This window comes from Sminthopsis crassicaudata, chromosome 5 (assembly GCF_048593235.1).
Source record: "Sminthopsis crassicaudata isolate SCR6 chromosome 5, ASM4859323v1, whole genome shotgun sequence".
Lineage (NCBI taxonomy): Eukaryota > Metazoa > Chordata > Mammalia > Dasyuromorphia > Dasyuridae > Sminthopsis > Sminthopsis crassicaudata.
In genome coordinates, this window is record NC_133621.1 from 118,318,222 (window position 1) to 118,333,187 (window position 14,966).

The following is a 14,966-nucleotide window of genomic DNA, read 5'->3' on the forward strand; positions in this document are numbered from 1 at the left end:
TTTTTTTCCTGTGTCCAGTGTCTGGTCTCAGATGGAATCTTCACATAAAATATTTGTTCATAGAATGAAGAAAGTCTTCTCCTATTTCTTGTCCAGACTTCCAAAGATGGTGGAAGTTAGAAGGGCCTAGTACACTATGATCCAAAGTCATGAAAACTTGGATGCTATAACTAAACAACAATAAAATGACATAGGAAATTCAGTCATTATTCATATTTTACAGGTAGAAAGTGATGGGACTAAAAGTTGAATCCAGATAGTTTTACTCAAGGGACATTTTTCTTAGTACCACTCTATGATGCTGAAACAATTTCAGGTGGCAACTATTGTTCCCAATATGCTTATTTAGGCCATTTCAGAAGTCACAAGTGTAGAGGGCTGGAACTCTAAAAATGTACGCTTGAAACAAAGATACTTATAGCAGGGTGTTTACTCACTGTAATTCTAGTATATATACATATACTTAGTATGGTGATGTAATGGTTCTACAGTTGGCACATGCTCAGTGTGCTGGAATAATATAATTGTACTAAGGTATTTAAGTGCTAAAGGACTGGAGACAAGTGTGCTGAAGCTCTATCTCAGACTCCAGACTCCAGACTCCATTCTTGACCATCCTCCTGGTGGCTCTCCTGCCTTCATCACTTCACCTAAGATGAAGGCTCATCCGGAGACCCTCCAGAAAGATAGCCTGAACATTACAAGTACTTTCTGTAGGTTACAATGCAAATTTCTTAACCTGACCTTCTACATTACTTTTCCAACATTATTTCACAGTGTTTTGCTTCCTAAACTCTTCATTCCAGCCATAGTCCATACTCCATCCTCAGATTAGGAGCATTCACATAGGACATGTTGCAGGACCTCTGCCTAGTATATATTTATGCCTTATCTCCACCTCTCAGAATAATTCTTTTGGTTCATGGTTCAACTCAAGTACAACCACCACTTTCAAGCCTTCCCTGATTCCTCTCTCCTCAATTTTTCCCTGTCATTATTATCTTCCAATCCCATATATCTTTTCATTTGCCCACTTGAGCACACTTTAGGATGAGACTTTTTTGTTTGTTTGTTTGTTTTTTAATGCATAGAACTCATCATAATGGGTTGCAAAGAGAAGGTACATAATACATGCTTTTGAGTAGAACAGATTTCATCCTTGGGTGATAGGCTGAGCCAGAAGTGTGATACTATTGCAATTTTACTTTAAATCGTCTTCACTTCCAAATACCATGCTCTTCCCAGGATAAGCTCATCATGTCAAAACTCTGGATTATACCAGTAACACAAGCCTTATTAATACCACTTTGCTCAGTCTTCACTCCCTTCTTATTGGAAGGCTAAAGGACATAGTAGCAAGTTCCTCCAATACCTTTCTTTATAGAGGACAGAAAACAGACTCTCAGTTCCTCCCTCTACTTTTATCTGCTTATATAGCTTCAATTCAATGGAACAGGATGCTGCCATGTCCCTTTTCTCCTGTACATTCCTTTTTCCTTCTCCTTTTTCTATGTTGAATCCCTCTTCAGATTATAAGCTATTTGAAATCAGGGACTGCATTTATTTTTATTATTCACAGTGTTTGACACATATAAGGTAATTAATAGAATTTTAGGGGATTATTAGATTGGATTTACTACTCACAATGGATAATGAGGAGGGAAAATTTCCCCAGTAGAGAAGGAAGGAGGATTGTCTCTTGATTATATCTACTGAATAAAACAAATCAGATAACATGGGGTCTAAGATTCAATGCCCTGTGAGATTTACAGAACTGTGATCATCTGAAAAATAAACAAACAAAATATTTGCTTTCCAAGTTTTAGCAAGTTTCCAAGACTCAGGAGAAGAAAAGGTTAGAACTCATGCTTGGGTGAGCTTTTTCCTTGCAAACATGCACACTTTTTGACTGCTGTATGAATCTATTCCGAGTTGATTGGTTTATAATAAATTTGACATGCATAAGTAATTTAAAATCATGGCATACTGTACAGAGCTCCAATTATTTCCAGGCGGGATCATATTTGAACATTTTAGAGTTTGATAATTAAAATCCCATTACATTTCTTGCATACAAATAACCAGAAAAACTTGTAACATGAAAATCAACAAACAAGTTCATGCTTAATTGAGCTTGGTATATAATATTCTAAACTGAATTTCTATTTTCTTGGTATTTCTAAATAGATGTTTTCAAGCAGAATCCCATAAGTAGGACATAAAATGGACTACATATCCTGAGTATATTATCATAGATGACCCACTTTATTGAATTCTTCAAATATTTTTTCAGTTCCAATTATTAGGAGGAAATTTTCTTCCACTTAATTTCTCAGGGATGAATAAGCTTCCTTTGGGGAAGGGGTATTGTATTAATCCTGTTATTTCATTGGAAGAGAGAACTTTCTTTATAAATGCAAGGAGGCACTTTCTAATTCACCCTTAAAGAGGAAATGGGAAATTAAATAATTTACTGAGGAACTGAGAATCACATAGATTACATGTATTAGATGCTAGATTCCAAAACCAGCCCTCTATTCACTAAATTACGCTTTCTTAATCATTTTATGTCATGGATCTCATTTTCAGTCTGTTAGAGTTCATGTGTTCCTTGAGAAAATTATGGTTTAGACACATAAAATGAAATTTGTAACAATATGGAGGGACAGGAATAACATTGAGGACCTACTATGTCACCAAGTATTTCTGAAATATTATCTTACTATATATAATTATCCAAAAAAATTATAAAAACAAGTTCATAGATACCAGGTTGAGAAACCCTAAACCATATGATGTTGCCTCTGACATGGTTTCTTATAACAACTAATAATCCCTACAACATCTATGAAAGTTTTTTTTTTAAACAAAAGTACCACATAGATAGAAAGCATTATCATCACAATGATTAATATAGATGTTCTAAAATATTAATTAAAATATAATAATGGAAATAATTATTATAATATATAACTTTAAATTGAGTTGCTTAATATGTTCCTTTATTACTGTTCTTTACTTCTTTTTATAGTGTCAAAGAGTTATAAAATAAAAGACTTGCCATCAGTTGAGGAAAATGTGGGAATTTGTTTTGCTTGACTATTGACTTATAATTTTTTCCCTATAATTTGGGAGTGGGTGGGAGGGAAAGAAAATAAATGTTTATTAATTAAAAATAAAGTTAAATGAGTAAAGGAATTGGAAAATCCTTGCTCTTTCCTGATCATCATTCAAAAGAACTAGGTTCAGTGTTAAACTGCTACTCTGGATCTACTTTTGGCCAAAAGGGAATAGCAAATACTGAAGTATCAACTATGTGCCATGAAGGAAAATGATCCTTTCATTCTAAATATGATTAAACTTAATGAACATGAGCTTCACTTATCCTGATTCTTCTTTCTTTCTGATTCTGGAGTCTTGCTAAAAACTATATATACAAATTTCATTTAAAATGATCATTAACCACAGAGTGTACTTGTTCTAAGATCCAAGCCCTTAGCTCAAACTGCCAAACAGATGTCCCATGAGCATCTCAAACCACTTTCTGACTTTACTAATTTGTCCCCATATATGAAACCTTAGTGTTACTCTGTCTCTTCATTTTCTCTCACCTCTATGCTATTTCACCTGATCTATTAACTATTTTCTTTCTTCTGAGACCTGAAATTTCTTTCTTCTGTTTTTTTTTTAATCCTAGTGACTCTCTACTCATACTTTTAAATAAACTAAAATCTTAGGTCTTCAAAAAGTAGACTTCATGGGACAAAATTCATCATCCTTTTCTTGGTTACAATATATTTCCCCTGAAATTCAAAAAGTACATTATCTTATACCTCTTCTGTTGCCGAGACTGCATTATCTCTGCATTATAGTTGTTTACATATGTTCTTAACCCTATGTATATATGGTGTGTGTGTGGGGGGGGAAGGTAGGTTCTTAGGCAAGGAACTTCAACTTATCTAAACACAGTATTCTACTTTAGTAGTTAGAAAGTGGGTGTTTAACAAATATATCTTGTATCCTAATAAATTCAATTATGTATGATCAACATTGTTTTAAGCAATGATAGATATAATTATTGTAAGGATCTATGGGGAATCTGACAAAATTTGCTGGGAAAATTGGAAAATAGTATGACATAAACCAATCATTGACCAATATCTCACATCTTCTACCAAGATAATGTCCAAATGGTTTTATGATTTAGTCATAGTGATACTATCAACATGCAGCCAATCCAATGGTATTGTTACCTAAATTTTTCATTATAAGTGAAGTAGAAAGATAGGAAACAATTTTTATAGCCAGTGTTTCTGATAAAAGACATAATTTCTAAAATATACAGAAAACTGAATTTATAAGAGAATTTGAAGTTAAGAAAACAAGCCATTATCCAATTGATAAATGGTTAAAAGATATGAACAATTTTCAGATGAAGAAATTAAAGTCATCTATAGTTATATGAAAAAATACTCTAAATCACTATTGATTAGAGAAATGCAAATTAAAATGACCCTGAGGTTCCAGTTAACATCTTTTAGTTTGGGCTTAGAGGATAGGTATAGATAATGATCAATGTTGGAGGATATGTGGGAAAATTATGAAGCATGCACTCATATCATGACAGGAAGGTCATTGTTGCTGGAATTAGGGAATAGCTGGATTAGCTATGGGATATTAATATAATGGGATATTATTGTTCTCTAAGAAATGATGAGCAGGTAGATTTCAGAAAAGCCCAGGAAGGCTTATATGAACTGATGTTAAGTGAAGTGTGCAGAACCAAGGGAAAACTGCACACGGTAATAGCAAGTTTATGTAATGATCAGCTGTGATGAATTTGGCTTTTCTCAGCAATGTGCTAATTCAAGACAATTCCAATAGACTTTGGAGGGAAAATGCCACCCACATTCAAAGAGAGAACTGTGGAGACTGAAGGTGAATCACACCATGGCATTTTCATCATATTTTGTTTGTATGCTTTATCCTTCTCAGGATTTTTCCCTTTTTGCCTGCTCTAAAGCTTATTTTGGTATGTTTTACAAGATGTTATTGTACACTTACATTCTTCTAGATTGCTTTCCATTTTTCCCAGGAATTTTTTTTTTAATTGAATAGCGTGTTCTTTACTTGGCAGCTCTATTCTATGGTTTATTAAATATCAGATAACTTGACTTGTTTGTTTCTATATTTTTATACAATTTATTCTTACATTTCTTATATTTCTTGCCTTTATATAATTGTATATTTGTTATGGCAGTAGCACTTGTTTTCTTCATATAAATCACCATAAGTAACCAACAATTAAAATCATTGTTATATAAGTTAATTATCATGTGCTCATAGGCACAGAATAGGTCCTCTGCTGTTTGCCTCTGTCTTCCTTCTCCGGGACCTAGCACAATAGTCAAATCATAGGAATCTATCAATATGTTCTGATGAATGTATTAATTTTCACTGACTCATTACAACATATTAAAGTGTTGAAAGGAAATATAAGCAATGGTTTAAAAAAGAGAGCAAAAAATGTCATAAATATTTTTGAAGAAATTTTGATTTACAAAATGCCTTGCTCTAAGAACAACCTTAGGACTTCATCTTTTCTCAAGCTCATATTGTAAAGGGCTCAGTTTTAATTAAAAAAAATCCAGGAATAGATTTTTTTTATCCTTGTATGCTAAAAAGCTTTTCTTCATCTATCTCCTTTTGATTGTTAGTAATTCATTCATATTTGGGAGTTTTTCTTACTACGGTTAAAGAAATAAATAATACAAATTCCCTCTCATTTAAAAACGAAAACAAAAACAAAAAGACTAATTTTTTTCCCCCATAACAATAGTTAAAACTGAAACTATTCTATAATGGCATTTTGTCTTAAGGCACATATCTTTTGACACTGAATTTTTGCAGTCTCATTGGAAGGTCCTGATAACTTCTAGAATGCCTTTTTGGGGTATCCACCACACAAGCTAGGTATTTGATAGCTATTGTAGTATCATTTCTCATAGTATTGAGCCACCATATATTGTAAATGTAGGTAAGAGCAATATTTCAGACAGCAAACTGTGATTAATTGTGCTTTGTCCTATTTGAGAGAATGAAATAGATTCTATAAGCCTTTTATATTACAGCATATAAGACCCAGACTTTCATCTTCAATATCTGCAGCTCAGAATGGTTACAGATTATATTACTCAGAATAAGGGGAAAAATTGGCTGTAGTTCATGGAAAATAAATTTTTATGATAAGTCACCCTAAGCACACCTATGATTGCTCCTTCTGTCTGTCTGTTCCCCAAAGATTAGCCAAGTTAAATGTTTTCTTAATACTCTGTTGTGAGACACAGACCTCAGAAGTCTGTGCTTATAATGGATTTGCCTCAAGTTGTAGACATAAGGAGAATTCCCCTATAGACATGGCCCAAGTTATAAAATGGAAAGTATAGTATAATTTTAAATAATGTTTTTTTCCTTCTCATGTAGTGAGAAAAAAAAGGCCTGAAACAAAATAGGTACATTTTATTATCTTTCTAATACTTCTCCTATCATATTTGTAGTGTAGGCAATTTGAAAATAAAATTTCAACTATTAAAATATATATTAGAGAGCTTAGATGTGCATTTTATGGTTTTCAGATCACATCAATAGAGCATTTTAGAAATCCTAAGTTCCAGCTTTTAATAAAATCATGTATCACTAATGAAAGCTTACATGAACCAGGATTTAACATTATCTAGCTCCTGGAGGGGGGGAATTGGGTGAAGGGGATTAATTCTAGAAACATTCTTTTTTAGCATATGAAATATATTCATAATATTTTATATCATTCTAATGGTTTTCCATCAATGTTACAAAGAAAAAAAAGTGGGTGAAGAGGGATTGTTAAGTATGTCTATTTAAATATACTATTGAAGTTATACTTTGCAAATTCACTAGAGTTTCTACAATATTGACTTACAAAGTTATATGTGCTCATTTTCAAGCAATTTTAAATGTCTTCAATTTTAAATATATATGAAATTCCTCCTCCATTTCTTTTCAGTTAGTCCATAATATTTATTGAGTCCCTGATCCTATACAGAATGTGGCACTAGGGCTTAATAGAGATGCCTGGAGATTCTACCCACCACCAATTTAGGGATTTTATAGGGAAAATAGGGTATTCATAAGTACAGAGTCCTTAGAAACATTTACAAGTACTATTTTAAGATAATCAGAGTATAACATGAATTCAACATATTTAGTGAATGAGAATATAATATATGTAAATCGCTGGGATTTAATCTTTTTTGTTTATTTCATAGTTTTCTTTGGCAATATGATGAAACCTGTGGATTTCTCAGAATTATGTTGATTGCTTACATTTGAAGAAAATGCTAACTTCACTTAGAGATTAATGAAAATAAATTCATATTTTTTGTTTTATTTTCCCAATATTCACAGATCTTCTGAAATATACTTAAAGCCCACAAAAACTCCTGACTTAAAGAAAGCTCAAAATGAACCCAGCCATGAAAATATTTAAAGGAGGTATGAGGTAGATCTCAAATAAAAGAGCTCTTTTTTTATTCTTTACTAAAACTAAATTTAGAATGATGTAATCCAGCAATAATGAACAATTTTACTCAGTGTTATAAACTCTTAAGTACTTCTAGCACCTAGACCATATCCCTCTCAAATACTGGATCTTTGATATGTTGTACCAGCAAGGAAATCTTTGCTTCAGTATATACTCAAAACCATCATTTGTAAGATGCCTAATTTGGGAGTTTAACGATAATGAACTGTAAGACAATGTGCTTTGTTGTTGTTGTTCATCTTTTGTTTTTTAAAGAACCAATGCTATCACAATGGTAACGTCTTGACTTATGAATTGGATTTCAGTGAGACAAAGATTCACAAAATTGTCAGCTTCATTCTCTCTTTCAAAATCATTGAAGATTAGTGACAGGACAAAAGCCAGGGCAACTGGCCATGACATCAAATGCAGTTTATGACCTTGGTGTCTTTTGTGTGTAACTAAACTCTAAGGGCTCCACCATACCTGCTTTAGCCTGTTTCATTGGCCATTAAACCATTTTTTTCCCTCACCACCCATTCTACTAGGAGAAAACTTCATATGTTTGAGGTAGATATTTGCTTAACTGACCAAGGTATTTGAGCTTTGTTGATTACTTTCAACCTGTTTTAGCAAACTATCCAAGAAAAAAAAGTACAATGGGAAATTTCCCTCAATCATCCTATAGGACATTCTTCACAAAGAGTGAATCCCCATGAGGGATATATGCACAGGTCTATACATAGAGCCAAAATACATATAAATAGAAACATAATCCAAATGAAACATATATAGTCCAGACATACATGTGGAAGAGTTAACTTATACTTTCCATACTACAAGGACACCAAAGTCTTCTGGTGATAACATGGCACTGTTCTTTCTGGCTCTGCTTCTTATTTATCCTTTCTAGCTTTCAAAGTTTGTAAGATGAATGGTTTTTATTCGCTTCTGGTTTCATGAGGTCACACTAGACTCACCTCAAAAATCAAATGATCTTAGCCATTTTAAAGACAAGTCATGATTCTTTTTAGCATGAATTTTTCAAGATTCTGTTTTCAGATTTTAGTTAAAGCTGGAATTCTCAGCTAAAATTCTAACAGTTTCCAAAAATGCAGAAGACTGGTCATTGTCATTTTCTTTTTTAATTTTGAGTTCAAAAACTCATTGGATCTTTTATGGAAACTGATTCACAAATCCAGTCACTTGGACTGAGGTCTCTGTACCCCACTTCTAGCCAATTTAGAATTAGAAAGTTCATTTGACCCCTTTTTAAAATAATTATCAGCACTACAGTCAGTTCTTCATAACTGTATCAAGTTTCCCTTTTAGAAAATTGTGAAAGGCTCCTTGAGTATGCAGCCACTCTAGTTTTATTAACCCAAAGATTATTTTTTGTTCTCCTATGCAAATGAGTAGGAGTAGAAAAGTCAAAGAACTCCCAAAGAACCGCAGAATTATATATATATGACCAACATTTGAGCTTTGAGCTACAGCACATCTCCCAATCTTACCCTACATATCAAAAACAAAAAACAAAAAACAAAAACAAAAAAAAACTTGAAGTTTCAAACTCACTATCTCCATAATGACTTAACCAGTTTAATTATAACTTTGAATTTTCATTTTTATGGTAGTGAGGCAAAAAAAGAATCCAACATATATTGTCTCATTTGATCTCCTCATCACCTATAGGAGTAGGCAAGGCAGTATCAATTCTATTTTACAATTAAGGAAATTAAATCTTGGAGAGGATAAGTACATCATCAAAGGCCATATAACTATATCTAAACTATATACATATATGTATGTATATGTATAATTTAAATAAATAAATTTATGTGATGTAGGTACATATATAATCTAATTAATATTTAATATTATATATTCCATAGATAAATAGATAGATGGATAGACAGATAGATTCACATGTATGCCTATTTAGGTAAATGATTCAACTCTTTTTTTCTTTTGATTGTCAGTGAGTCAGATACTATAGCTATATATCCAAAGTATTTCTAGAAAGTACTGACTGGAAAAGATGTTATCTTTTTGAGGGATGCATTATACCCAGTTGCAGACCTATAATGGGGAATGGGAGTTGATTCAGAAAATGCAATAAGTGAGATTCAGCAAGGAGGCAAAACGAAGAAATTGTGTGTGTGTGTGTGGGGGGGGGAGCAACCACTGTGACAAACAGGATGTTTGCTTTCTCATCATCTATATTTGCAAGCCCATAGATTTTATATGGAAGTGCTGAATATGCCATGAAAGGTTATACCTGGTGGATTACTAGAAATGAAAGAGGATTTGGTGTTTAAGCAAGATATCCCCAATTCCTTGACCCTGAAATCTGGATTCGGTCATTTTGTACTTCATCCATTTGCTTCCTCATCAACTAAATAAGGTGTATTTGAAATAGAAGTTTCCTAAGATAGCTTGCATCTGGTAGATTGGTTAGAGTCAGATAGACAAACCTGGAAAAGGGCATGAAGAATGAAGAATGGGAAAAAGGGGAGTTTGGAAAATTAAGGGAATATCTTGAGGGAAATACAGGTTGGGTGTAACATAAGGTGTGTAAGGAGGAATACAAAGAGACTTGGGTATATATTTTAGGAGACTATTAAAGCAAAAAGTTAAGTGGATTATCTCAGTGGGTGATGGGTTCCCCTTACTCAATTTTTCAAAAGGAAATGAAAGAATTCCTTGTCAGTGATGATATAGGGAAGATTTTAATTTATGTATGAATTGGGCTGGATAGCTTATGAGGTCCCTTCCAACTCTAGCTTTATGATCCTTATATCTTACAGTATGTGGAATGCATTCTTATTTAAACCACATGGCTTCTGAGAACTCATCAAATAGGCAATATATGATTTACATCCCATGCCACTAATAGGCCTGAAAAAAGAACTTGTCTTTGACCAAGTAGAGTCATTTTTATTATCCCCATTACTCTTGTTATAGGAGCCATTAATGATTCAGTATACCCACCAAGACTTCATCTTTCAACCATGTTTCCTATTCTACATTTGGTAGTCAGTTTAATCTTTTGTCAAATAGACCACTTCTTATCTTGTTCTTTTCCTTAATATTTTAATTGCCTTAAAGTCTAGAATCATATTATCTATTTAATAATTTTCCATGGGACCACACATAATGCATGTCAAAAGAAGTCAAGGATTATGTTCTCAATTATGTAATTGAATATTTTAAGTAATAGTTAGTACATATTCCTTAAATTGATTAGCAATTTTCAGATACTTGCACAATAAAATACATTTAATTAATTAAGCTGAATTAGCATTAAAAAGAGTTACTAAATAAAACCTTTTAAAAGAAGTTAGTTAAAAAACTCTGGCTATTTGAGTTTCAAGTTGAAAGAGTCTGAATATGACTATATCACTTTACCTTAAGGTTGAAAATTCATATTTGCTCTTCTTAAATGTATTTTTTAAAGTTTTAAAAAGTTTTAAAGGTTTAAAAGTTTCTGGAGTGGAATGGAATTTTGTAAGTCCACATCTCAGATATCAGGCTGCAAAAACATTTCAGAGGAGCTTCAGTGTTTAGTACTTAATGTGTCATTTTAATTTAATCCCATAATGCTTTGTTTCTACATTGTTTAAAGAACCAATCAAATTACATTATAATTAATTTTGCTGCAGTTCTTTATCTCTCTTAGGCTTCAGGAGGGCAGAAACTGTTTTATTCACTTGTGTATTTCCTTTTTAAGAATATAATAAAGTATTTTATATAGAAGATATTAAATCAGTGGTGGCTGAATGAATAAAGATATGAACAGTACTATAGATAATGATTGAGATGTAAATGACTTTTGTAGTGATTAGTGCTACGAAGATATTTCATAAATAATTTAAAAAGGCAGAAAAATAATAAGCATAAGATACTGCCCATATAATCACTTCTATTTAGTACATATATCACACAGCTATTGTCAATGATATGATATATATATATAAAGGGTGTTAAAAAACATAAAGGGTTATATATTTTATATAAATGTTTATAATGACCCAGCTTCTGTCTGACATAACATACATGAATTGTCAACTTTTCAATCATGCTATTGATCTAATTTAGAGATAAAAGAGGACTGACAGTAATATTATTTAGTATAGAGTCAATTGCAAAATTCACACAGTGTGAATGAAGCATGAAGAAATAAATGCAAAAGTTCAAGCACTTAGCTGCCCCTGCCCTCTCCTCTCCCATCTTTTATTTCTTAGAACCATGAGCATTAGCCAACACAGTGCCAAGGGTGAAATCTGACATTTAAAAACCTATTATAGGGCACTCACCTCTGGGAGAATTATTCTGGCTATAGATCACAAGCAATCAGCTCATGCAGCTGAGAATGCATGAAAAGTTAGACTCTAGGGTATAATTTGCATGCTGAAGTGAGCATGGAATTCAGTCAAAGCCATAACTCTGACTGCTCTTCAAAAGTGGAGTCAGTAATGGTAGCCCAAGTGGCAGATGTGCTTTTTGACTGGGGACAGATGTTGCCAGACTTTTCATCAAAAACAAAGATCTATCTACCTTCCAAACCAAAATGAGCAACCTAGGAGAAAGATAAGAAACTGAATATGCCAGTCAGATTAGATCCTCACTGCCATTTTGACCACCATCTTTTTCAGATACTGATGGAGAAAGGCTATCAGTCTACCAAAACCAATTATACTTTTAGCCCAGTTCCCGAAGCTACTACTGAGAGAAGAGTTCATTGTGGGGAACAGGTCTATTTTCATTCCCCCCCACCACCACTACCAATTGCTGAACAACTTGTCACCAGCATAAATATGGACACAGAAGCCTGTCTAATCAAATTACCATTACCTCTGCCTTGACCACCATCTTCTCTCAAACCGTGATGGAAACAGCCCAAGACCCTGAAACCAAGAGCTGTAAAAATGCTAATGAGGTAGGGCATTTAGCTATCACTCAAAGAAGTAAGTGTTATGGCTAGAGAGTGTGACAACTGCTTCTGCAGAAGACATAGCCACAACTGCTGAAGACTCAGAAAAAAAAAAAAAAAAGGTCTTGACACCATTCTTTGGCACTGTCAAATAGTCCAACATTAGAAATTAATATAATTTGTATCAATAAAAATTACATTAAATAAAATGCATTAAGATGAGTTTTGCTTGTACATTCTAAAGGCCATAGGACCCTTACATCTATCTTTTATTTCACATGTGGTTCCAAGTATTGTTTCACCCCCACTCTCTCTCACCAGAACATGAGTACTTTCAGAGCAGTTACTTTTCTGTTTAAAGCCCTCCTATAGCACTTTGAACATCTACACATAGCAAATATTAGTTACAAATCAGTCCTGAAATAATGAGAAATTCACTAAGTGCTTTCTGGGTTGAAAATTTGAGGGAATACAAAAGAAATAAAAGAATATCATATTTTCCCATGATATATGGATTTTTGTGTGAAAGGTGATTACAATAAATTGCTGCTGAAAATAGGTGAAATAAAGAAAAGTATTCTCTGAATATAGATAGGCAGCCAGCACTTTGTACTATCTTAAGTGCAATCAATCTATAAAATAGCCAATAAAGCATTTATTTTTCCCCTTTCAATTGATCTGTTCCTTGTCAGTTTCATCTAATTCACTATTTTACTTCAGCTTTCCCAAAAGTTCAAGTTACCCTTACTGATGTAATAACATCATTAAAGCTGGAATGTGATAGAGGCTAAACAGTACACAGATAAAAAATCATCTATTTACACACGACTGAATTCTGATTTGATTTCAAGTAATCTAACATTAGGTTAGGATAGCAATCGGCTAATGTCTGGTGTCTTACTGAATATCACTTGTACTGTATTTCCTAATCAATACATACAGATCAATTCCTAATAGTATCTCAAAGCAATTAGTACTAGACTTTGTTAATGTGTGTATATATAGACACACACATACACACATATGCATGCATATATACACACACATACACACACACACACACACACACATATATATATATATATATATATATATATATATATATATATATATAAAATAACATAATCATCTATTCCTAGGAGGTTATGACAGAGAGGGAAAACAGAGAGAGAAATAGGGGAGAGAGAGAGAGAGAGAATGATTTTTAAGACTTTCTTCCTCTGCATATTTTCTAGCTAATTAATCTCATTCCAAAAAAAGTGGTATTTGGTATTATGTTACCAAATCTGGATGTGGAATGACAAAGTTAGAATACAACAGAATCACTACATATTTTTCATGATACTACACCTATGGCATTAACTTCTTAGCTGACATTTGAAACTATCAACTCATAAAATTTGCAAACCACTAAAATCCAGATCCTTTTCAAATAATTTATTATCTAGGCACATTTTCTCCACTTGTCCTTTATCACCTTTTAATTTTATCTGATAAGATTTTTCTCTCATTCTAGTATACAGATCCACTTTTTGGATCCTTAATTTTCCACTGAATATTTGGCTAGCTCTTTCAGTCTTGCAGTCTTCCATGTGCAAATTTGATTAACATGTCATATATGTCTTCATCCAAGCCATGGATGAGCCTGTTCAATAGCAAAAAATCAAACATATTCATGGCAAACATTAATAGACAATTTGACATTGAACCATTAATGCAAACTTTTATTATATCTAGCAATTATTAATTTCAATGTCCTTTTTTCATTCATTATTCTTCTGTCCCTCTCTGAAATAATTGACACACAGGGACTATTTGTGTTCAATATGTGGCAGAGCATTCCAAGCTTCTATTGGTCTAATCATACAGTTGGACACATTAAAACTTGACGCTAACATAATGATGTTATTTTGTTCCTCTTAGAGAATGAAAGGCAACAGCTAAATAACAATCATTTGACACTAATGATTATACTTTTTGTTTTTTCTTAATAATGTATTTTTCCTGGGTCTCCCTTACTTTACTTCTTAAGGTTTCTTTCTGTCTATTCTTAATCTCCTCTAGCCACTTCCCCACCCCACCCAATCAAATCATTGATATTTTGTACTCAGCAATGGACATTCACAATTATTCTGCTCCGGGGCTTCTTTCTCTATGCTTTTTCTCTTGATGATCTCATGAATTTCCATGGGTTCAATGATTATTATCACTTGAAAATGATCCACACATTTGTAAATTCAAACCAGCTCTCTCTCATTCCCTAATCCAACATCACAAACTCTCTACTAGGTAATACAATGGCCTATATGTATCTCAAACTTTAAAAAAAATCAAGTCAGAATCACGTTCTTATCTTTTCTATCCTTTCTTCATTGTTTTTTTTTCCTTTTTCTTACTGAGGAAACTATATTTTTTTTTCTGATAACTCAGTTTGAAACCTCAGAATCATCTGTGACTTTTGTCTTTGACCCT